Genomic DNA, 23,203 nt, shown 5'->3' on the forward strand with positions numbered 1-23,203 from the left:
GAAGCTATATTGATTTAGTAATGTATGTTGTAATAATCATCTTTAAGTAACCTTTTTATGCCCCATGCTCGAATGATCGGGGGTATATTGTTTTTGGCCTGTCTGTCTGTTATTGTGTGTGTCTGTCCAAAAACTTAACCTTGATCATAACGTTTGCAATATTGAAGATAGTAACTTGATAGTTGGCATGCATGTGTATCTCATGGAGCTGCAAATTTTGAGTGGTGAAAGGTCAAGTTCATCCTTCAAGGTCAAAGGTCAAATATATGGCTTCAATCAGCGCAGTAGGGGGCATTGTGTTTCACGAACACAACTCTCATTAACAATTAAAAATACCCTTTAATATAAATTTTCTTTTGAAATGTGACACTTAAATGACATTGGCACCAATAATATGAGATATAATTTGTGCTCATATGCTTTTTCATTACACTATATGATATCATTTGTATGATTCATGTGTTCTGCTTATAAATTTTTTTATCTGCCACATCTGTTTTGTTGTATGAAAATTACCCATAAAATTAATTTGAAAGCTCAAGAGATAAATAGCAGCATACCACACCCTGAGTTTTTACATGACTCGCTGGTAATTAGTCCCCATTTCTATATGGCCAAGGGCAAATTTGCAGATTTGACAATAAGTCTTAACTGGGATCCCAGAGACAGAGTCTTTCCTATTACTTGTATTTATTTTAATTCAAGACTTCATTTACTCTTAAGCAAATCTTAGTTGGTCACAGTATTCAACTGAAGTTTGTTCACTTGTATTTTTATTATTTTAATATCTGATAACATCTCTCTTCAAAAGAAGAGATTTATATGATTTTTTGATGAATTCAGAAACAAGATCAATGCATCGTAACATAAAATAAAAATATATGTTAAAGTAAAAATGGCAGTTAAAAGAACACTAGATTGTCTTACTTAAATCTGAGATGATATGGTGTGATGTATTGGAATTTCTCATAAATAGCGTGTCCCGTAGTTGTATAATTGAATAGTCACATCATGAGTGGTGTCCTAATGTATATATATATATATAATAGTTGAAAAGTTAACATGCAACATACTTAGTTACTGTTATTAAGTGACAATTAGTTTTACTGATTTTGTTGGATGCAAATGCAAATATATAATTTTTGTTTTGTGCCGAGGACAGTAGCAAACAAGAGCGCCGCATAGCCGGTGCCAACGCTTGGCTGAGGGTACAGTTTTGAATAAATGAAAGCTTTGCAAAAGAATATTAGAGGTCACAATGACCTTTGACCTAGTGACCCAAAAATGGGTGTGGCGTGTAGAACTCATCAAGGTGCAGCTACATATGAAGTTTCAATGTTGTAGTAGGAAGCACTTAGAATTTAGAGCCAATGTTAAGGTTTTAGCAAGGCGGACAAAGAGCTGGTTATGTCAATACCTCGGGTTTTCTCCTAAATCAGCAGAGCTAAAAAAGAGTTTCACGTTGTTTTAGTAAATTAGAAATGTAGTTAGAAGGACAGAATCATCAATTGTTATATTTTATATATAATATAAATAATATAATATTTATATATTTTTTTATATATAAGTGCTTCCACCTACAGCTTGGAAACTTCATATGTAGATGCACCCTGATGAGTTCTACACGCCACACCCATTTTTGGGTCACTAGGTCAAAGGTCAAGATCACTGTGACCTCTAAAAAATATTCTGACATGCTTTAATTTATTCAAAACTGCACCCGCTGCCGAGCGTTGGCACCCGTTATGTGGTGCTCTTCTTGTAAAATCCGTTTTTTCCTTAACCCTAATGAATAACGTTTTGAATCTTAAAACACTTGTTTACCATCAAGGCGCCATGCGTATGAAAGAGAACACATCAGTCTACCAATCACTCTTTTAATATTTGCTGCTGGTATCATAGGACACCATTTAGTCATGGGGCACTTCTTGTTCATGCATACGAGCATTTCGTTTCGGAAATGTAACGATGCATATAGCTTGTAACGACCATCAATAGTTATTGAATTTTGAACACAGAATGGATGTAGATAAAGTTCAATTAAGATATATAGATAATTAGATACAGATTAGGTAGAGCTAAATATCTTACACACTAATTTAAATGTATTCTATCAATGTATGAGGATTCAGCCAATCCCTGTTTATACATGTAGTTCCGAAATTATGCTCCGGCTAAGAAAACTTAATTGAAGTCCAGGCCATTTATTGCACACTGTACTTCTCTTCGTGTCTCTCTTATAATATTGTATGCCGGTTTAAAGCGGGTATATACGATTTTGTCAAATATTTATGAATTTATATAAAATGTGTAAAAAACTAATTATATATATATATTTCAAAATAAATTAAAATAAAAGTTAAGAAGAACATGTGTCGAAAAATTCGAAATAAGCCAGATATTTAATTCTCAAATTGAAAACGGCTGTACAGCCGAATTCGCCAGCATGTATATCATACATGTACAATGTGAATCTAAACTTAGTTTAACGGTGTATTTGAATTTCTGCAACGATATCTATTCATACGACACACGAACACTAACTCCAATCCTAATACAAAGACGAATGCCTCGGTTATTGTAGGAAAATATGTTCGTCACAATCGGCTCGGGCCGCTAATTTGTCTTTGCTGCATTTTATAAATTCGGCTTTAATGTATAATTTTTTTTGTCTATTTTGTGTAATTGTAACATATTTTATCAATATATTACAAATAAACACATATAAAAAATCGTATATACCCGCTTTAAACCAAATACCGCCTTTAAATTTGAAGTTATGTTCCAAATAACAATATTTAGAGTTGAAAAACCTGGACCAGAACATTGCACTTTCTCTTAATGCCGTCCATTGTAATGTGACGGTTCGATCAAATTCATTTAATAATTTTGATGTTTTTTCTGAGCAAAGTTGTTTCGAACGGACAGACAAAATGTCAACATAACTTTATCCCTTAAGCCATTCAACCGGCGATTTGCATCATTGTAGGTAAGGCATCAAACTGGATTTCCTCCTATAAAATTGTCAGTAAATGTATATAGTTACTAGTATTATGTTTTATTGTTGAAAATCACTTAATGAACCACATGGGTGACGGTTTAATTCGTACGCATGGTGTGTAAACAATCATCGGGTGTAAACAAAAGCCACACAAGGGACACCATTGACACTTTACTACAAGAACAGTGTACTGAATAACATATTCTTTATTTTAGAAGTCACATCTTACACATGTACAAAATAATTGTTCACATGAGTACATGTGCAAAGACATAATAAAGCAACATACATGTACATGCATACATGTATATTTTTTTTCCGCACACGTTTTATTACAAGACAGGAAAACAGCTACATATTTATGTACATATGCAACACAAACTATCATATGAGTCGCGTTCTGAGAAAACTGGGCATAATGCATGTGCGAAAAGTGTTGTCCCAGATTAGCCTGTGCAGTCTGCACATGCTAATCTGGGACGACACTTTCCGCACATGCATTATGCCCAGTTTTCTCAGAACACGACTCGTATAATTATAGACAGTGACATACAAAAGTACACATGCAAACGATTAATGTCACAGTGTCATACTTTATATATATATGGTTGTAGATAGCGACATACAAAAACAAAGCAATTTGCATAGAAGTTTGAAAACAAGAGATGTGTTTGTCAGAAACAAAATGCCCCCTACTACGCCGCTTTGAAGCCATATATTTAACCTTTGACCTTGAAGGATGACCTTGACCTTTCACCACTCAAGATGTGAAGCCACATGAGATACACAAGCATGCCAAATATCAAGTTGATATCTTCAATATTGCAAAAGTTATGACCAACGTTAAAGTTTTGGGACACACCCAATGAATGAATCCATGAATGGATGACAGACAGACAGGCCAAAAACAATATATCCCCGATCATTCGATCAGGGAGCATAAAAACACACCGTACCTTTATCATAGATGACAGAATGACTGACACATAATACACAGCATCTAGAGCAAACGCTTAATGCCTTAGACCATGTTTAATTGTTTTCTTAAATATTCTACAAAAGCTTATCATATAATTTATACATTATACTCTTAAGAGTGTATATATTACTTTTGTTTATAAACAAAATCACAAACCATATCATGTCTTTGTTAGCTTTTACATAACAAATATTTACAAGAGAAAAAACACAGCTTCGTGTCAACAGACATTCAGAGTTTAAAAAATGCTGTAACTATAAGACAGTTGCATGCAATTGTGTGTTGGAAAAACATTAAACAAGTATTTATAGAGAACAAAAGTAAAAAACTAGATATTTCAGTATATAAACATATTAAAAGTATGTATTAATTGTAATAAGAAATTAGTATATGCAAATTCAGATGAATAGGAAGCTTAAAAAAGCAAAAATAGGTACATTTTCAAAATAAGGACATTTACCAGCGTACATAAATATTTTAAGTACCTGTGTGTATAAATTATAGTAAGCAAATAGTGTTTGCATATGCAGATGAAAAAAAATGTATAGAAAAAAACAAAAAATATACATGTAATTGTGATTTATGACACAAAGGTTCTACCTATAATTTCTTTAAAGATGTCAACATGGTCCTGTGAGTTAAAACAAAACAAAACGCATATTTATAAAAAGTTGTAAAGAACAATTTTAATTAAATTTAAATACTAAGTTTGGTCTACAATGGTAGTAAACAATACCCATTCCCTGACAAAGGATTCTGTATTATTATTTGAAATTGCTATTTTTTATAAGTTATCATATTCATACTTTATGTGTTTTTTGGCTCCTGTTTGGGATGAATTTATTCATTTTACACTTGTATAAGTATAGCTTGATTAACAAAATAACATTATTTGTGGCTATCGCCGACTTTTTTTAAATACCCAAGTAGAAAACTTTTCTTATTCATAAAAGGCAACAATTAACCTGGTTATATCTCATCAATTAATGTTTTAGATATCTGACATTCCCAAAATAAATATTCTAAATTTTACTCACTTTGTTTGCAAAAGGAGCACAATGGATCATTTGTTATTTTCATTTTGCTCAAAAGACTATTTGTTCCAAGTACTCTATGAATTATTCTGTATTGGAACCACTGTACCTTTACATCATTTGTTATTAAAAAGGGTAGTTCAAAAACGCAGTTCCATTCATTTTCATTAATTATGGTATTGAGTTTTATACCCCATTTTGCTTTAACTGAAGGTTGTTTATTGTTCTTATTATCAATATTATCTAGTCTTTTAGCACCAGATTAGTTTTTTAATATGAGATGTAATAATGGGGGAAAAGGGGTTTTATCATTTGTTGGGTAGGACAGGGTAAAACAACATTTGTTCACAAATTTATCTATTGCTCTTGTCACCCCTATATAATTAATAAAATTTATTGTTAAACTGTATATTTCACTCAATTCATCTACAGAAATAACGGTTCCATTTTTGAATATATCACCTATACAGAAAATTCAAGCATCAAAACATGACTTAAAGTAAAACTTTTATTTCCTATCAATATATTTGGATTATAAAAAAGTAAATAATACAACAATTTTGCTTTTACTTCTAATTTACTACAATAAATTGAAAAGCTTTTTTAGACATCTACCCAAAAGGGTTTGAAATTCTGTTGCATATATCTAAAGCATAATGATAACCGCAATTAAAAAACATACATGTTTATTTTATTGAAAATGACGGTCGCCAAACATGTTTATAAAATGTCTTCAACGAGACTGCGATTACTTAACTTTATATTAAAATTAATAATTGAGCATACTCCATTTCTGAAAAGATACTTTCCCTACAGAATATGAAACATGGACAAAATTCGTTTCACAATATAACTTTATAGTTCAAAATTTCAAACAGCCTAATCAACAAATGTTTGTTAAAAAGTGTTATATATTGTTTACTGTTACATAATGATATCGTCAGTTTTGGATTGTTTCCAAAACACTTTTGCAAATTGCCAGTTACAGCATTCAAATATACAGCATCTTGTTCTTGCATCTTGTTCTTTCCTCAGTCGTTTTAATTTTCCTGATGCTTGATAAATGTCTTTGTCTTATTTCGAACGAAGTCTTTGATATTTCTCCAACTTCTTCTACTTAAACACGGGTTTTCTTTTAGCAATATCTCGCATTTGGACTTCCCAGGCAATTTGTTTAGATGCATATATTTTTCAAATTCACTCATCACAACTCGTTGTTCCTGCGGCGTCGACTTCTTTTTTCCTGAAATATAAAATACCAAGATGCATACCATAACATGAATCAGAATGACAACTGCAACAATTTACGTTTATGTGTGTCGTCCACATAATAATGATATTATATGAACAACATTTCAAATCATCGGATGAGGACATAATGTTAAAAATATATACAATAAGAACAATTTTGCTGTTTCATGTTGCCAGAAATATACATGTTATATCCAAGATAAAAATTATACTATAACGCAAAGTAATGCAAATATTCCTCCAAACAATTATTACACACGCAAATAACTATATTCGGGTTTAATGAATTGGTCCACTGGAAGGTGTGGTATAGCCTATATTTCTAATAGCACCTCCTAGTGGTATACCGTAAGCAACACTGTACATGAAACAAGAGGGCCAAGATGGCCCTAGTTTGCTCACCTGAGAGGAGTCGGTTCATTCAATCTTTACCAAACGTCAAACTTGACCTAGATATTGTCCAGACAAACATCCTGGTCAAGTTTCATCACTATTGAACCAAAACTCAAGCATATGGAGTGATTTTATGTTTGTAAGATTTGACCTGGTGACCTATATTTTGAGTTGACCCCCCTCACCATACATCAAACTTTGCTTACAAAAATAAATATTATGACCAAGATTCATAAAATCTGAAACAAAATTGTGACCTCTAGAGTGTTTACTAGGATTTTGTATAATATAATGAAAATTTGGACAATCTAAAGGCAATAATTATGGCATTTAATTATATGATATATATAAAACCAATCTTTTCACCGAGTTTCATGATGATTGGGCAAAAAATGTGACTTCTAGAGTGTTCACAAGCTTTTTTTACTATATAAATATGAGAAAACTGCCTCCCCCCCCCCCCCCCGGCAGCCATGTTATTCAACTGACCGGAACCATTTTCCAACTCAACTGTCATATCAAGGAAACAAATGTTCTGACCAAATTTCATGAAAATTGGGCCAAAAATGTAACTTCTAGAGTGTTCACATGTTTTCACTATATACATACATGTATAGAGAAAAATGCCCCACCCACTGGCGGCCATTTTTTTTTCACTGATCTGGACCATTTTCAAACTCGTCCGAGATATCAATAAAACCAATGTTTTGAGTAACTTTCATGATGATTGGGCAAAAATTGTGACTTCACGAGTGTTTACAAGGTTTCTCTATAGCCAAATAAGGAAAACTGCCCCCCCCCCCACCCCCCCCCCCCCCCCCCGCCCTGGCAGCCATGTTATTTAACTGACCAGAACCATTTTCGAACTCAACTCTCGTATCAAGGAAACAAATGTACTGACCAAATTTCATAAAAATTGGGCCAAAAATGTGACTTCTAGAGTGTTCGCATATTTTCACTACATACATATAGAGAAAAATGCCCCGCCCACTGGTGGCCGTGTTTATCAACGATCTGCATCATTTTCGAAAAACAATATTTGACCAACTTTCATGATGATTGGGCAAAAATTGTGACTTCTAGAGTGTTTACAAGGTTTCTCTATAGCCAAATAAGGAAAACTGCCCCGCCCACTGGCGGCAATGTTTTTCAACGGACCGAACCACTTTTTAACTTGACCAACATATCATTAAGACAAACATTTTGACAAAGTAACATGAAGATTGGGCATGAAATGTGACCTCTACAGTGTTTACAAGTTTTTTCTTTTTTTTGACCTAGTGACCTAGTTTTTGACCCAGCACAACCCAGTTTCGAACTCCACCGAGACTTCATTGGGACAAAACTTCTGACCAAGTTTCATTAAGATTGGACAATAAATGTGGCCTCTAAAGTGTTTACGAACAAATGTGGACCGACGGACGACGGACAAAGACTGGTCACAAAAGCTCACCTGAGCAATCAGGTGAGCTAAAAATATACCTAATTGCAGTGGATATATGAGTGTTTTCCTCTGTCTTGTACAAAAGACCTTGACTTTTAACCTGGGGCAGAGTTCATATGAAATGTTGGTATACCCAAGACGGGGGTCAACGATTTTCAGGGATGCTTTCTGCAAAAAATGGGGATCCCAAGCAAATGTCGAGATGTGTGTGCACTGTCTATGAATGCTTTATTGATAAAAAGTTAGTAAATATAACACCAACATACCTCTTTTTAGACTTGTTGAAAGTATAGCAAGTATGATGACAATATTATTGTTTTATTTGAACCAGTTCAGATAAAGTAAAATTATATGCAATCATCAACACATGCATATTCCGTCAGACTAGTGGATTCTTATTAGACAGCATATACAATATCCAGATTAAAATTTGCTTTACACAACAATTAAGTATTTATATCACATAAACATTTTAAAATACATAATAAGATAATCGATCAATAGATCTAAACAATTAAATATCAGAGAAAGATTGAACTCATTAAATAATTAATCATACAGACGGCTATGTTGATTAACATTTCGATGTAAATGCGCTGTAACCCTGCGAGCTCACTTTGGTGTATACCAGATTTTGACCCAAACTTATGTATACACACTGCAGTGCGTTTTATTTGTTTTTGTTTCGATATTTTGTAATAGCAATTATAGAAGTGGTTTGAAGTGGTACGCAATCTTATCATTGGCTATAGTATAGTTTTTGTTGAAATAATGTCCAATGCCTTATTAATTCAGAAGTGTAAATAAAATCAAACTATAATGCGCACAGTCCGTTTTTAGTTGTATTACCTGTAATGGTGGGAAGTTCAGAATCAGGTCCGATCTGCTTACAACTATACACCAGGCTTTTTTTCAAATATATTCACCTACATTATGTTAGATTTATTATTTTAACATTGAACGCCAAACGAAACGCCAACAAAAGCTTAAAGCCAGTGCCTATATATTAATTAATCGTAAACCAGCAAAGGTTGTCAAGACACACAATTATAACTCTTACATAATACAAGCACCATTCCGGGCGAGGATACAGCAGAAATAAAAACTACATATTAAAAACCTATGAATTTTTACCAGAGATATCAGGTATTAAACAACTGTTGTTCTAGCTAACAATCAAGCACTGGATAATGAAGTCATACGTAACAACTATTAGTTCATTTATGTCTTCTCAAAGTTCCTCAACAGTTAAACGTTCAATTAACAAGGGATGTTTGTAAAACACGCATGCCACCCATGTGGGCTGTCAGTTGTTGTGGCAGCCATTGTGTGAATATGTTTTTTGTCACTATGACCTTGACCTTTGACCTATTGACCTGAAAATCAATAGGGGTCATCTGCCAGTCATGATCAATGTACCTATGAAGTTTCATGATTCTAGGCCTAATTATTCTTAAGTAATCAGCAGGAAACCATTTTACTGTTTCAAGTCACTGTGACCTTGACCTTTGACCTAGTGACCTGAAAGTCAATAGGGGTCATCTGCGAGTCATAATCAATGAACCTATGAAGATTCATGATCCTTAAGGCGTAAGCGTTCTTTAGTTATCATCCGGAAACCATTTTTCTGTTTCTAGTCACTGTGACCTTGACCTTTGACCTAGTGACCTGAAAATCAATAGGGGGCATCTGCGAGTCATTATCAATGTACCTATTAAGTTTCATGATCCTAAACGTAAGCGTTCTTGAGTTATCATCCGGAAACCGTTTTACTATTTCGAGTCACTGTGACCTTGACCTTTGACCTAGTAACCTCAAAATCAATAGGGGTCATCTGCCAGTCATGAGCAATGTACCTGTGAAGTTTCATGATCCTAGGCATTCTTGAGTTATCATCCGAAAACCATCTGGTGGACGGAGGGACCGACCGACCTACCCACCTACCGACATGTGCAAAACAATATACCCCCTATTCTTCAAAGGGGGCATAATAATGATAACAATATATCCTTCAAATTTCTAATTTACTTACTTTTGTATTTATGTTTGCAATGTATGAATTGATCACATGATAAATAGTAACAGACATCAGGGGTGGCGAAATCTCAAAAAACTATACTTGTCCACGGACAACCATTTAGGAAATTTAACTTGTCCGTTGCTGAACTACACTTGTCCGTTAATGTTTATATAAATTATAAACGCATTTATTGATTAATGTAAAACAATGTGGAATATACCAAAATGAGTATGATTTGCTAGTTTTGTTTATAGTTGTATTTCAATAGTACATTCATTATAGCAGTATATTATAAACAATATAAAGACTTTCTAATACTTTTAATCTTGCAAAGGTAGTGTTATTAAAACATGTGTTGAACATAAGTACATCGTAATCTTAACAAATTAAACTAGTTCAATATGTCGACCTCATCAGACTGAGGCTTTGCGCCGCTACTGGTAGCAATTTGATTATCATCAACTGGTAACCATTGAATATCTGTGAGCCAAGTTTCTTGAAAAGTTCTGGCGCGTTTAATAGATCATATTTTTTTCATAATCTTTCTTAGTTTTTTTGGGAGGTGGACTGCTCAAAGCTTCGGGTTTCTGCTCCGTTGTTGAAGATTTAAAAAAAAAGTTCCATCTTTACCATTAAAGTCGTCTTTAATAACAAGGTAGACCGTGTTTTGATTATCTTACTTTGATACTTTTTATTTCCATCTGATTGTAAAAAAAAAGAAACCAGTCTGTACACTGTCTAACAGTCGGGCCGAATGTTTAAAATGCGGCATGCTCCTGGTCTCTTATAGAATAAAGGAGATCACTGCGCATGAGAGTGCCCGTATTTTAGCTTGATTGCTCCGCAAATAGCACTGACAATGTAATCGCATGTCAACATCCGGTTTTGTAAAACTTAATTTAAATTACGGCTTTAATACAATGTATTTTTTTCATTTGCATACCTGGACCCGACTTTTAAAAAACTTGTTGTCCACGGACAACTTAATTGAAAAAAATCAGTTGCCCAGACAAGCAAATGTACGACTCGGGCAACTCGGACATTTGATTTCGCCACCCCTGGACATTAACATACTCATGCACCCCACTTAACCCAAAAACCAGGAACCTATCCAAAAATGTTTGTATAGGTCTATGCATTAACCTGCACCAAATGATATTATTGAGATACCGTCAATGGGAAATCTCAGAGCGATATTTTTGGGAAGCACTTAAATGGATACCATTGATGTTGCTTCACAGTGCTCATCATTTTGAAGAACAAATATTGCAAAGTTCTATCTTAAATATAAATAAAAGTAATTAAAGGTAAATTTTAATCTGATAAACATTATTTACAGTTTGTTCACAGGTTACATGTATATAACGTATACAATGAATCTTATGTAAGTAAATGTTTGTTGTGTGTATACATTTAATGATTTATCAAGAGGTTTCTATATCATAGCATGTTTTCATTATACAAACAAACAATGTTAAGCTTCTCAATTAGGCAATGCATTTATAAACAATGTACACGCAAATATTGACCGAAACAAAATCCAATCGTGTCCCAAAACAAAGACAAGAGCACCGCATAATGGAAGCCACGCTCGGCTGCGAACGCTTGTCCGAATTTTTTTTTCACAGTGACCTTGACCTTTGACCTAGTGACCCAAAAATGGGTGTGGCGTGTAGAACTCATCAAGGTGCATCTACATATGAAGTTTCAAAGTTGTAGGTGGAAGCACTTTGATTTTAGAGCCTATGTTTAAGTTTATATTAGAGGTCACAGTGACCTTGACCTTTGACCTAGTGACCCCAAAATGGGTGTGGCATGTAGAACTCATCAAGGTGCATATACATATGAAGTTTCTTTGTTGTAAATGGAAGCAATTTGATTATAGGGCCTATGTTTAGTTTTATATTAGAGGTTAAGTGACCTTGACCTTTGACCTAGTGACCCGAAAATGGGTGTGGCTTGTAGAACTCATCAAGGTGCATCTACATATGAAGTTTCAAAGTTGTAGGTGGAAGCACTTTGATTTTAGAGCCTATGTTAAAGTTTTATATTAGAGGTCACAGTGACCTTGACCTTTGACCTACTGACCCGAAAATGGGTGTGGCGTGGTGAACTCAACAAGGTGCATCTACATATGAAGTTTCAAAGTTGTATGTGGAAGCACTTTGATTTTAGAGCTTTCACAGTGTTTTGCATTTATATATGCAGTCATTTGCATATTTAAAGATTTTATAGTAATAGTTTTATAGTTATTTGATCATTTGAATAATTGTTTAATAGTATATGTCATTTGTATATTTGTTTATTGTTGTAGGGTTTCATGATCTTGTACAGCTACACTTGATATCTGTTTTCTTGTCAATCTCTGGCAATATGATATTTAGGGGTAACACAATTTTAGTTGTAAATGCAATATTATACAACATATTTACATCACTTATTGTTAAGAGAATCATCAAATACCTTTCCAATATTTCCAATATAAGCAACAATGCTTGTTAAAGATTATTGCATCAACATTACATCCTTCTACAGTTTTGCTGTAACACTTTTTCAATATTCCAATATTGTCAACAATGCATGTAAAAGATTATAACATAACATAAATTAAGTCACAAACAAATTATTCATGTTGAGATCTTAAATGACAGCCTGTCATTGTATATCTTAATCAAAGCTCCCTTTTGATGTTACAACATACTTTGTTGTCATTACCTAATTGTGGGTCAGAGCAAATCTAAACCAAATGTGACCATAACAACAGCAGATGGCAACCAACTCCTATATAAGCCAAACGCAGAATGGATTCTATACCTCTGCTCTATTGCCATCTTGCTGTGTGTTTGTGTCAATAAAGTTCTACAGTTAATGTTGCTCTGACTTACAGGTAAGACATTTATTTTATTTCTACTTTACTTGTATACGTGATATAAGTTCAGTATTTTGTATGTATTACCATTGTTCATTCTACATGCAAGTCTAAATATTTGGTGATTATTTTATATATTAAAATTCTTCAGTTACCTCTTGCTAAAAGCGAGTTATTCCCTAAAGTTTGATGTTTTAGATATTGAATACTTTCAGTTGTAAAATTTGTATTGTTAACAATTAATAACATTTGTTCATGACCTCTGCTCTATTGCCATCTTGCTGTGTGTTTGTGTCAATAAAGTTCTACAGTTAATGTTGCTCTGACTTACAGTCTTTCATTATCCTGCGCACTTGGGGAAACAACGTGAAAGTAACAAATCGGTCACTCATAAGAAAGAGCACACGCTAACCGAACGTGTGACAGAGCCAATGTTAAGGTCTTAGTACGACGACTACGGCGGACGACGAGCTGGCTATTACAATACCTCAGGTTTTCTCCGAAAACAGCCTAGCTAAAAATGGGTGTGGCGTGTAGAACTCAAGGTGCATGCACATGTGAAATTTAAAAGTTGTAGGTGGAAGCACATTTATTGTAGAGCCTATGTTAAAGTGTAATATTAGAGGTCACAGGGACCTTGACCTTTGACCTCGTGACCCAAAAATGGGTGTGGCGTGTAGAACTCATCAAGGTGCATGTACATGTGAAATTTAAAAGTTGTAGATGGAAGCACATTTATTGTAGAGCCTATGTTAAAGTTTAATATTAGAGGTCACAGGGACCTTGACCTTTTACCTCGTGACCCAAAAATTGACAAATCAATCATTTGAGTTATAAATAATGAAAATAATTAATATTTACAGTAACTGTGAAAAGAACTTAAATTCTTGGTAAGGAAATATATAATATGAGATTTATAATTATATAAATTACTTCCTTTGAAAATAATCGTCTCTAACAAATCTCTATTTTTAGTAGCAATTTATTAAAAGCCACTACCGTGACTGTAGATTCACCACTCAAAATGTGCAGCTCCATGAGATACACATGACGTTTGACCTAGTGACACAAAAATGGGTGTGGCGTGTAGAACTCATCAAGGTGCATGTACGTGTGAAATTTAAAAGTTGTAGGTGGAAGCACATACATTGTAGAGCCTATGTTAAAGTTTAATATTAGAGGTCACAGGGACCTTGACCTTTGACCTCGTGACCCGAAAATTGACAAATCAATCATTTTAGTTACAAATAATGAAAATAATAAATCTGTACAGTAACTGTCAAAAGAACTTAAATTCTTGGCAAGGAAATATATAATATGAGATTTATAATTATATAAATTACTTCCCTTGAAAATAATTGTCTCTAACAAATCTCTACGTTTAGTAGCAAATAGTTAAAAGCCACTACTGTGACTGTAGATTCACCTCTCAAAATGTGCAGCTCCATGCCATACACATGCATGCCAAATATATAAATTTTAAATATTGAATAATTATCTCCATTTAAAGCTTATTACTTCCCTTAAATGTGTATTTTTTACCGTAGACCTTGAAGGATGACCTTGACGTTGACCTTTTAACACAATGTGTTTGTCAGAAACACAATGCCGCCTTCTGCGCCGCTTTGATTTATTTAACAAAAATATATACGTTGGCAGGTCAGATAACTATGTCCATTTAAAGCTTATTACTTCCCTTGACTTTGTTTTTTCGACCCTAGACCTTGAAGGATAAGGTTTACCTTGAAATTTTACCACTCAAAATGTGCAGCTCCATGAGATACACATGCATGCCAAATAGCAAGTTGCTATGTTCAAGATTTAAAAAGTTATGGCCAATGTTAAGTTTTAAGCACGATGCCTACAGCAGACGGCTTACAACAAACTGGCTATGACAATAGCTAGAGTTTTCTCCGAAAACAGCCGAGCTAAAAAACTAGTTCCATAAAATTTATTAAGCTTGTAGTGACTTATTGGTTTGTGTTTAAATATGACTAGATATAGTGAGCCTAATGATTCAGGTTTATTAAAGATTGATTTTGAGGGGTAAATAGTTTTGAAATTAATGTGCATGCATAAGCGTATGTTTATCCAGTTTATTGTTGTCTTAATATAAAATTTGACTTCTAGAGCATTCAAAAACGCCCACTGGCACTCATATTGGTAGAAGAGATAGACCATTTTCAAACTCACAAGAGATGTCATTCAAAAGCATGTTCTGAGCAAGTTTTATGAGGAATAAATATGTCTGTAGAGTGTTTAGAATATTTTCATTCAATTTGAGCTAGCAACCTTGTGTTTGAACCCAGTTTTGTACTTCGCAGAGATATCACTGAAACGATTGTTTTCATGAAGCACAGATCATGTGGATAATGACAATGAACTCAACAAAATATTTAAAAAAGAGCTGTGTTTGTAAAACAAAATGCCCCCTACTGAGCTTTGAAGCCGCACTGCAGCTATTTTAGAAAAAAAGACCTTTGACCTTGAAGGATAACCTCGGCCTTGACCTTTCACCACTCAAAATGTGCAGCTCCATGAGATGCACATGCCTGCCAAATATCAAATCTTCAATATTGCAAAAGTTATGACCACACTTAAAGTTTTGAGACAGACAACACATACAATGACAAACAGATAGGCCAAAAACAATATACCCCCAATCATTTGACCCGGCGGCATACAATTTCCTAACTCAACAGATGAAAATTACACAAATAATAAACACACACATAAAAATGAACAAATTAAATGCTGTCTGATTTCTAGCTGCATGTTTCTTTTTAAGTATTATGCCTGCTAAACTGAATGTTTCAACGCAAGTTAATGATGCGATACAATGAGGACTTTGTAATGAAAGAGTATAGTTTATCACTAACAAGGTCACTTTCAAGATATTAACACATGCTATGAATAGTTAGATGCTTGTCTGCAACATGTTGATTCAATGGTCAAATGTTTTTGTATTTAACTAGCAGCACCATTAACATGTTTGAACTTTGATTTTTAGCGTGACCTTGACCTTCGATGAAGGCTTTCAGTCCTTGCACGTAAAACGCCTTCTGCACGTGATGAACATTTTTGGCAAATTACTTTTAAACATTGCATGATGCATAGTTCAAGTTACGGTGCAGAAAAGCTGTAATTTTCTAAAATCAAACATTTGACCTGTAAGGTATGTTTGAATCTGACCTTTGATCTCTGATTCTTAACTTGACATTTGAGCTACTAGAGAGAAGATTGTTACACATGATACACATTTGATCTCTGATTCTTTACTTGACATTTGAGCTACTAGAGAGAAGATTGTTACACATGACACACATTTGATCTCTGATTATTTACTTGACATTTGAGCTACTAGAGAGAAGATTGTTACACATGACACACATTTGATCTCTGATTCTTTACTTGACATTTTAGCTACTAGAGAGAAGATTGTTACACATGACACACATTTGATCTCTGATTCTTTACTTGACATTTGAACTACTAGAGAGAAGATTGTTACACATGACACACATATGATCTCTGATTCTTTACTTGACATTTGAGCTACTAGAGAGAAGATTGTTACACATGACACACAATCTCAAATGGATAGCATGTGAAGTGCATCATATTAAAATTGCATGATGAATGACAAAGGCATCGTCAGTGAGCAATGTGCTTTCAGGCTTAATATTTAGATGGTGGTAATCAATTTTTAAATAGCGGGATGAATGAAAAATTACAGTGCAGACGACTTTGTCGTAACACGTGCAGGCAAATAAAAGCCACAGTCACATTGAATCTTATAAAAACAAGAAAAGTTGTTGATATGATAAACTTTGTTTATGGATCTGTGCAAATACCTTGATAAACAGAATAATAATTAAGTGTAGGGTAATTAAAAGGTAGTAATAAGTGTAAGGTAATGGTGTTAATGAATTGCAATTCTCCTCATTGATATCTACAGTACACACCCATGACAGTTCATGTTGAAATATTGTAGTCTTTTTAAGATAGATGTAAAGCCTTAAACGTTACATCATACAAACACAACAAAGGGCAATAACTCTTAAAAAGTGCAGGGTTATGGTTATTGTGCATTGCACATCTTCCCATTAATTTCTACACATTCATGAAGTTTCATGTTGAAATAGTGTAGCCTATCTGAGATATTGCCCTGAAAAGTTCTATCATACAAATCAAACAAACACTTCTCACTATCAATATACCATCTGTCTATAATCTTCCTTGTTAAGAAGAACACTCAATGTTCTCAAGCAGTGGTTGAAGTGTGCGCTTATGACTTGGTATTAAATCTTCATTCTGCAGTATTTAGAGGGCGAATATTAAATTACAAGAAATTAAGTGGCCATACAAATTGTTAAATTAATACTTTTAATATCATTTACAATGTATAAGCTTCAAACTTTGAAATGGTGTTATGAAGTCTGAGAAAACATATAGGGATCAACCTTATATGTTCATCCAATGATCCCAAATCTGTAAAATTAAGCCTGTAGGAAAATGATGTCTTACATATGGCCTAATTTGAACATGATGGTCTTAGATATCGCTTTTGCATAGTTTTTAGAACATCTGTTCAAAGTAATTTTATCCATAAAGTCTTAATAAAATATATCCTTCCAGGAATTGACACACAGACGCATGACAAAACAAGACTATTGCTCCACCATTGTCAGAAATTCCACCATTGTCGGAATTTTTTTTATTTGTTGCCATAGCAACCTGATTTTTTTACGTAGAACAAAACATTGAAATGGCGTGCATAATGTCCATATTGCCATCTATCCATGTTTCAAGTTTCATGAACAAATATTAATAACTTTTAAAGTTATCGCAGGATCCAAAAAAGTGTGACTGACTGACAGACAGACAGACAAAGTCCCAGTGGGCATCAAACGTTGTGCGAACGTTGCTGCAACGTAATATTTAGGTCGCAACGTTGGCAACCATTACCGAACGTTGCCACAACGTTGCATACAAAACATTACCTGGACGCCCGGGTAATGTTTTGTATGCAACGTTGTGGCAACGTAATATTTAGGTCGCAACATCGGAAACCATTACCGAACGTTGCCACAACGTTGCATATAGGGCTGTTAAGATACATTCGAATATTCAAATTACTCGAATACGGCTGTGGACGAATCGTATTCGTTATTCGCCACCTCCCGAACCGAATATTTGATGAATAGAAACAACCTGGTTCGAGTTTGAAAGTTTAATCATCTTGCCTTACAAATGAAGGTTCATACAATTAACCCCTATATTTAAATGTTCTTCTCCTTATTCCGGCGTTTTTCATCATGTTTACCCCACCCACTATGTTACACAGTGAGAATATCAGCAAAAATGACGGGCACCAGTTAAATATTTACGACATTGAATTGAAAAATCTTTCGAGGGTTGTTTAATGTTTATTTAGGTAAATACGACTCGACGTCGAGTGATTTGATGCTTAAACATACACACAAAGGATTAGCAGCTGGAATTTCTTTTTTGTTTATCTTTACGACAATGATTGTGCAACTTATCAACAAACATGGAGCCTTGCGAAGGGAATGCTATTGGTATCGTTGACATGCCTGCCAAATACACATTTTTTGTCTGGCGCTATTTGGTTTTCCCAAAAAAGACAATGAGACGAAGACAATTTGCAGTGTTTTGTTATTTCAAAGTGTTATATTTCATATTGTCAGTATGCAATGATACTCAATCAAATTGACAAATACACATATTTTCATACTATATAATGTCATGTCAAGTTGTCAGTATTACTTTTGTTCATTAAAACTCATATTCACAAATAAATATTCGAATTTGCTATCCTGTTTTCGTAATACGTATCGTATTCGTCACCTAGTGTATTCATTACAGCCCTAGTTGCATACAAAACATTACCCGGACGTTTCATCAAATGTTGCAGTTGAGTTGTCACAATGGTGTATAGGAAAGTTTTCCCGATGTTTTTTTCCAACGTTGCTGCAATGTTGTATTTAGGTTGCATTCAAACGTTGCAGTTTGGTTGTCACAATGGTGTATATGAAAGTTTTCCCGACATTTTTTTTCCAACGTTGCTGCAACGTTGTATTTAGGTTGCATTCAAACGTTGCATTTTGGTTGTCACAATGGTGTATATGAAAGTTTTCCCGACGTTTTTTTCCAACGTTGCTGCAACGTTGTATTTAGGTTGCATTCAATTGTTGCAGTTTGGTTGTCACAATGGTGTATATGAAAGTTTCCCCCACGTTTTTTTCCAACATTGCTGCAATGTTGTATTTAGGTTGCATTTAAACATGGCAGTTTGGTTGTCACAATGGTGTATATGAAAGTTTTCCCAACTTTTTTTTCCAACGTTGCTGCAACGTTGTATTTAGTTTGCATTCAAACGTTGCAGATTGGTTGTCACAATGGTGTATATGAAATTTTTTCAACGTTTTTTTTCCAAACATTGGTGCAACGTTGTATTAAGGTTGCATTCAAACGTAGTATTTTTTAATTCTCTTTTTTTAAAATAATAAAAAAATATAAAAATAAACAAACTATTTACTGCCAACCACTCTTTCGAGTATTATCGGCAGATATGCACACTGTCGAGTCTGTTTCCTAGAAAGAACCAGTACTTGGTGTCTAAAGAAGAGATAATAAAATGCTCCCCGAGTAGGAATCGTACTTAATAATAATACAGTTCATGCATAGCATCAATAAAAATATGATTTCTTGTAAATTTTAGAAATTCAATTTTTTTAATTTTACAGATCAGTTGCTTAAACTTAAAGATGCTAAAGATGAACTTTAACTCAAAATCGCCAGATAAAATATTTTGTTTAAGTTGTGTTATGCATTTAAATGGTAGAATCTAGTTTGAAAGTGTCAACAAAAAATAAATAGTCAACATTTTTGTCTGAAACTTTCAATTGTCGCCTTGGTGTGGCGGATGAGGTGCCGCCAAGCGATCCGGAGTTGGTGGGTTCGATTCCCACTCGGGGAGCGTTTCATAAACTCCTCTATAGACATCAAATAATGGTTCTTTCTAAGAAATGAACTTGAAAATGTCCATAACTGCCGATACGTATCGAAAGAGCGGTTGGCAGTAAATATTTTTTGTTTATTTTATATTATTTAAAAAAATAGCATTTAAAAATACTGCGTTTTAATGCGACCTAAATACAACGTTGCAGCAGCGTTGGGCAAAAAACGTCGGGAAAACTTTCATAAAGACCATTGGTACAACAAAACTGCAACGTTCGAATGCAACCTAAATACAACGTTGCAGCAACATTGGATGCCCACTGGGGCGCAAACCATTATGTCCTCTCCGGTGAAACCGGTAGGGGACAAAAACATTGCAAATTCATAAGCTATCGGAAAATATTACAGAACAAATTCATTTTGCAATTATTATACCATATTTGTTACCAATGTGATCCCAACGGCTAGTCCAGCTTTTACACCATGGGCATCAGTAATATAAAAAATAATTACACAGTAACTTTAAACTTTGTTTTTTCAGACCATTGTTAATACATGTATATTGCATTAATAAAGTGCATATAAAAATGTGTCCACTTATTTTATAGATGTGTTTTATTCCAGGGGCATGATATTAAGACATTTAGTTTTTGAACATTCTAATATATTATCCCTGATGACCAATACAGGTAAAACAGCTGCCTATATATTTTGAAAAATGTTGATAGAGGATCACCCAAAGATCATTTATTGGAAGGTTCATTAGAATCTGCTTAGTGGTTGATAGAGGATCACCCAACGATCATTTATTGGAAGGTTCATTAGAATCTGCTTAGTGGTTAATAGAGGATCACTCAAATATCATTTATTGGAAGGTTCATTAGAATCTGCTTAGTGGTTGATAGAGGATCACCCAATAATAATTTATTGGAAGGTTCATTAGAATCTGCTTAGTGATTGATAGAGGATCACCCAATGATCATTTCTTGGAAAGTTCATTAGAATCTGCTTAGTGGTTGATAAAGGATCACCCAATGATCATTTATTGGAAGCTTCATTAGAATCTGCTTAGCGGTTGAGGTGGAGATTTGAAGCAGATTGTAGAAGACACTCAAAGACTGACCAATAACCACATTAGCTAACAATCATTGTAGAAGACACACACAGAATGACTAATGACCATATTAGCTAACAATCGTTGTAGAAGACACACAAAGACTAACCAATAACCACATTAGCTAACAATCGTTGTAGGCTTGTACTAAAATTCTATGCAAATTCTGTATAGAGTCTGTACAAAATCTACCCAGAATCAAGATATTATTTATTTTTTCTGTGCAGAGAGGACACATACCCAGAATATACCTTGAAATCTGTACAGATTTTCTAAGCAGAATTACAATGAAGCAGAATTGTATCTGTACAGATTCTTACACCAGACAGAATTTGAACACTTAGAATTCTTTACAAGACCGATTCTTATCACTTTGCATTTAAGCAAGGCAGAATTTTGTTCTTGGTAGAAAAATTAGGCAGAATGTTGGGACTTAGAAAAAAATCTGATACAAAATTTCAAAATGGGACTTGTATAATTTAAGAAACATACTACTGATTTCAGTTTCTAATTGATTATTGCAGGAAACATTTCTGTATTCACCGAAAACAAACATTAATGCTAAATGCATACAATAGTTAAAATGACCAAAAAATACAGCATATTATTAGCAACAAAAAAATACAGCAGTCTTGTTCATGCAGGGATGGAAATAAGTGGTTGCCCGTGAGCCCGGGGCAAGTAGATTTTAGCCTGGGCAACTTAAATTCAAAAGTTGGTAGTCCAGCCGGGCAACTAGCTTTTTTAAGCTTGAAACATTCAAGTACAATTAAACATTTAATAAAATTGGCGACTGTTGATTAATAATTTTAATAATAATTATTCATAAAGGCCAAGGAAATTATTCAACTCAGACTCATATAAAGACATTATACACAGAAAGAGTGTAATGTAAGCAATTTTGTTCAGTTAATATCTTTTATTTAAAGAAAGTATAAGATACACATGACAATACATGTACATTGTACTGGGCTCGTTAGTCTTTAGCTGGGCAACCAAAATAGTAAAGATGGTTGCCCGTGTGGGCAACCAATTGTAAAACGTTAGTTATCATCCCTGTCATGCCATAAGGAACATAGAAAGTTTTCAACTTAAACCAACAGGCTTCAAGAAAAATCTATATTGGAGTAAAATAAGGTTTTTATTCTTTTCTTATTGCTGGATTAATTGTCCAAAAATACTGAAAATTGCTAGAAAATGTCTGCTGTATCTCAGCAGTGACATTTTAACTGATATTGAAAGATAGAGAGATCCAATAACGATAATGTGGTTATCTCCGCTGTCTGTCCGTCCTGGTCACTATCTCCTCCTACACTTTTAGCACTAGAACCTGGAAACATACACTCATGGTATATATGAGCATAAGTGCGACAGCGACAGAACTTTGATCGGACCACTGGGTCACAATGTATGGGGGTTGGGGTTGGACTGGGTCAGAGTTTTTCCTGCGATTGCGATTCGAAAAAGGCTCATAACTACTGTGTCCCTTCAGATATTGCTTTCATATTTGGTATGCATGTGTATGTACACAAAACCTTTCCATGCGCATACAAATTTGTACCGCTGTGACCTTGACCTTGAACTTGAAGTCAGCGTTCAGGTTTCGAAATCTGCGACTGCGATTCGAAAAAGGCCCATAACTACTGTGCCCCTTCAGATACTGCTTTCATATTTGGTATGCATGTGCATCTGGACAACACCTTTCCATGCGCATGAATTTGGGGTTTGCGTTCAGGTTTGTTTCAAAATCTGCGACTGTGATTCAAAAAAAGCTACTAACTTCAGTGTCCCTTCAGATATTGCTTTCATATTGATACGCATGTGTATCGAGACAAGACCTTTCCATGCGCATAAAAGTGTTGACCCCTGTAACCTTCACCTTGAACTTAGGGTCAGCATTTTAAAATTTTGAAATCTATTATGTGGTTATCTCCGCCGTCTGTCCGTCCCTCCTGGCCACTATCGCCTACTACACTATTAGCACTAGAACCTTGAAACTTACACACATGGCAGCTATGAGCATATGTGCGACAGTCCACTATTTGGAATTTTGATCTGACCCCTGGGTCAAAAGTTATGGGGGTTGGGGTGGGGCCGGGTAAAATATTTTCACT

General features: G+C 34.4%; 2 protein-coding genes and 1 long non-coding RNA gene across 7 annotated transcripts in view; 1 reads left to right on the forward strand and 2 right to left on the reverse strand.

Moving 5' to 3' along the window:
- The window catches only part of LOC127858850 (uncharacterized), a 344,634-nt gene that overhangs the window by 220,546 nt on the left and 100,885 nt on the right, over positions 1–23,203 (reverse strand). The gene's annotated exons all lie outside the window — the stretch shown is intronic.
- LOC127858873 (ankyrin repeat and BTB/POZ domain-containing protein 1-like) overlaps positions 1–23,203 on the forward strand; it is a 344,964-nt gene that overhangs the window by 201,964 nt on the left and 119,797 nt on the right. The window lies entirely within an intron of this gene.
- LOC127858932 (uncharacterized) overlaps positions 3,190–23,203 on the reverse strand; it is a 71,109-nt gene continuing 51,095 nt past the window's right edge. For both annotated transcript variants that reach the window (XR_008039200.1, XR_008039199.1), the window contains exon 4: positions 3,190–6,257. This is a non-coding gene — a long non-coding RNA (uncharacterized LOC127858932). The remainder of the gene's footprint in view (positions 6,258–23,203) is intronic.

Source organism: Dreissena polymorpha, chromosome 1 (genome assembly GCF_020536995.1).
Source record: "Dreissena polymorpha isolate Duluth1 chromosome 1, UMN_Dpol_1.0, whole genome shotgun sequence".
In the NCBI taxonomy this organism is placed as follows: domain Eukaryota; kingdom Metazoa; phylum Mollusca; class Bivalvia; order Myida; family Dreissenidae; genus Dreissena; species Dreissena polymorpha.